Source organism: Arachis ipaensis, chromosome B10 (genome assembly GCF_059453495.1).
Source record: "Arachis ipaensis isolate K30076 ecotype BB chromosome B10, ASM5945349v1, whole genome shotgun sequence".
Taxonomy (NCBI): Eukaryota; Viridiplantae; Streptophyta; class Magnoliopsida; order Fabales; family Fabaceae; genus Arachis; species Arachis ipaensis.
The window spans coordinates 42,311,296-42,314,737 of record NC_142435.1 but is presented as its reverse complement, the minus strand read 5'-3'; positions in this window follow the sequence as shown (position 1 = coordinate 42,314,737).

Here is a 3,442-nt window from a genome sequence, read left to right as displayed (position 1 = left end):
AAGAGGCAAGAAAGAGAATACTGCAAAGAGTCTTTGAAATCAAGAGAGGTTCTTCACTAAAGAACATGCAGACCATTACCATAAAATAATGGGTCTAAGATCAGTGATCCCAGAAGTTAAATTCAATCTGAAAGAAGATGAATATCCGGAGATCCAAGAGCAAATTCGAAACAGAGGATCGGAAATTCTAGCTAATCCTGAAACAAGGGTTAGAAGAAACATGGTTCAGGAATTCTATTCAAATCTGTGGCTGACAGATAAGCAGAGAATAACTGGAACTGCCTTTCATACCTACAGAACCATGGTCAAAGGAAGGATTATTTACTTCCATCTGGACAAAATAAGAAAGGTCTTCAAATTGCCTCAACTACAAGATGATCCAGAATCCTTTAATAGGAGAATGGTGAGAGAAGATAAGGGGTTGGACCAAGTTCTAGAGGACATATGCCTCCCTGGAACTAAGTGGATAACCAATTCAAAAGGTGTCCCAAACCAACTCAAGAAAGGAGATCTCAAACCGGTTGCAAGAGGTTGGTTTGACTTCATTGGCCGTTCCATACTGCCCACTAGCAACCGCTCTGAGGTCACTGTCAAAAGAGCAGTGATGATTCATTGCATTATGCTGGGAAACGAAGTGGAGATTCATCATCTGATTTCTTGTGAGATTTACACAATTGCAAACAAGAACTCCACTGAAGCCAAACTGGCATACCCAAGCTTAATTTCTCTGCTATGTAAAGATGCTGGGGTGAGGATGGAAGTAGATGAATTCATTCCAATCGAACACCTAATCACCAAGAAGTCAATGGAAGGACAACAAGTGCAAGACAACTCCATCAAAAGGAGAGTGCAGGAGTTCCTCCCAGAAATCCCTGAAATTGACTACTGGACCCGCCTAGAAGCATCTGTCACCAAGCTGCAAGAAGCTGTGGATCAACTTAAGGAAGAACAGCAGAATCAAAACTGCATGCTGTGCAAGCTGCTGAAGGAACAGGAGATGCAGTGGTGTGAGCTATAGGAGCTGAAGCGCCAGAAGCTCTCCCTTGAAGGACCACACCCCACAGACTGAAGGAGCATCCACTGCTCAAAATCAAGGTTGTTGAGTCCTAACTCTGTGATAACCTCTATTATTAGGAATCTATTTTAAGAGTCACTTATTTTTCTGTTTTTAATTTTTTATCTTCTATTATTATTGGTTTGCTCTTATATTTATTTTTGAGTCTTATTTTCATTCCATGATTAATAAAATTTAAAGTTTATATCTTAAAGCTATGAATGTCCTATGAATCCATCACCTTTCTTAAATAAAAAGTGTTTTTAATTGCAAAAGAAAAAGAAGTACATGAATTTCAAATTTTAAAACAGATTAATTATTTTGATGTGGTGGCAATACTTTTTGTTTTTTTGAATGAATGCTTGAACAGTGCATATTTTTGAATTTGTTGTTTATGAATGTTAAAAATGTTGGCTCTTGAAAGAAAAAAAGGAAAAATGTTATTGATGATCTGAAAAATCATAAAAATGATTCTTGAAGCAAGAAAAAGCAGTGAATAAAAAAGGCTTGCAAAAAAAAAAAGCATATGCGAAAAAAAAAAGAAGAGAAAGAAAAAGAAAAAGCAAGCAGAAAAAGCCAATACCCCTTTAAACCAAAAGGCAAGGGTGAAAAAAAAAGGGGATCCAAGGCTTTGAGCATCAGTGGATAGGAGGGCCCACAGGAATAAAATCCTGGCCTAAGCGGCTAAACCAAGCTGTCCCTAACCATGTGCTTGTGGCGTGAAGGTGTCAAGTGAAAACTTGAGACTGAGCGGTTAAAGTCGTGGTCCAAAGAAGAAAGAGTATGCTTAAGAGCTCTGGACACCTCTAATTGGGGACTCTAGCAAAGCTGAGTCATAATCTGAAAAGGTTCACCCAGTTATGTGTCTGTGGCATTTATGTATCCAGTGGTAATACTGGAAAACAAAATGCTTTGGGTCACGGCCAAGACTCATAAAGTAGCTGTGTTCAAGAATCAACATACTTAACTAGGAGAATCAATAACACTATCTAAATTCTGAGTTCCTATAGATGGCAATCATTCTAAACTTCAAAGGATAAAGTGAGATGCCAAAATTGTTCAGAAGAAAAAAGCTAATAGTCCCGCTCATCTAATTAAGACTGATCTTCATAGATGTTTTTGGAATTCATTGTATATTCTACTCTTTTTATCCTACTTTGTTTTTAGTTGCTTGGGGACAAGCAACAATTTAAGTTTAGTGTTGTGATGAGCGGATAATTTATACGCTTTTTGGCATTCTTTTTAGTATGTTTTTAGTATATTTTAGTTAGTTTTTATTATGTTCTTATTAGTTTTTATTCAAAAATCATATTTCTAGACTTTACTATGAGTTTGTGTGTTTTTCTGTGATTTCAGATATTTTCTGGCTGAAATTGAGGGACCTGAGCAAAAATCTGATTCAGAGGCTGAAAAAGGACTGCAGATGCTGTTGGATTCTGACCTCCCTGCACTCGAAGTAGATTTTCTGGAGCTACAAAAGCTTAATTGGTGCGCTCTCAATTGCGTTGGAAAGTAGACATCCTGGGCTTTCCAGAAATATATAATAGTCTATACTTTTCCCGAGATTTGATGGCCCAAACTGGCGTTCAAAGTCAGCATAAAAATTCTGGCGTCAAAACGCCAGAACTGGCATGAAAGCTGGAGTTAAACGCCCAAACTGGCACAAAAGCTGGTGTTTAACTCCAAGAAAGGTCTCTACACGTGAAAGCTTCAATACTCAGCCCAAGCACACACCAAGTGGGCCCCGGAAATGGATTTTTACACTAACTATTCTAGCTTACTCATTTTTTGTAACCCTAGGTCACTAGTTTATTATAAAAACTACTTTTAGTGATTCATCTTGTATCTCATGACACTCTACACGTTTCGTATTGTATCTTCTACAACATGAGTCTCTAAACCCCATGGTTGGGGGTAAGGAGCTCTGCTGTGTTTTGATGAATTAATGCAATTACTACTATTTTCCATTCAATCACGCTTGCTTCTATTCTAAGATATTCATTCGCACTTCAACCTTATGAATGTGATGATCCATGACACTCATCATTATTCTCACCTATGAATGCGTGCCTGATAACCACCTCCGTTCTACATGCAATCAAGCTTGAATGTGTATCTCTTGGGTTTTTAATCTATGATTGGAACCTCCGTGCTATAGGCTAGAATTATTAGGGCCATTCCTGAGATCCGGAAAGTCTAAACCTTGTCTGTGGTATTCCAAGTAGGATCTGGGAAGGGATGAGTGTGACGAGCTTCAAACTCACGAGTGTTGGGCGTAGTGACAGATGCAAAAGGATCAATGGATCCTATTCCAACATGAGTGAGAACCGACAGATGATTAGCCGTGCGGTGACAGCGCATTTGGAATATTTTTACTGAGAGGACGGA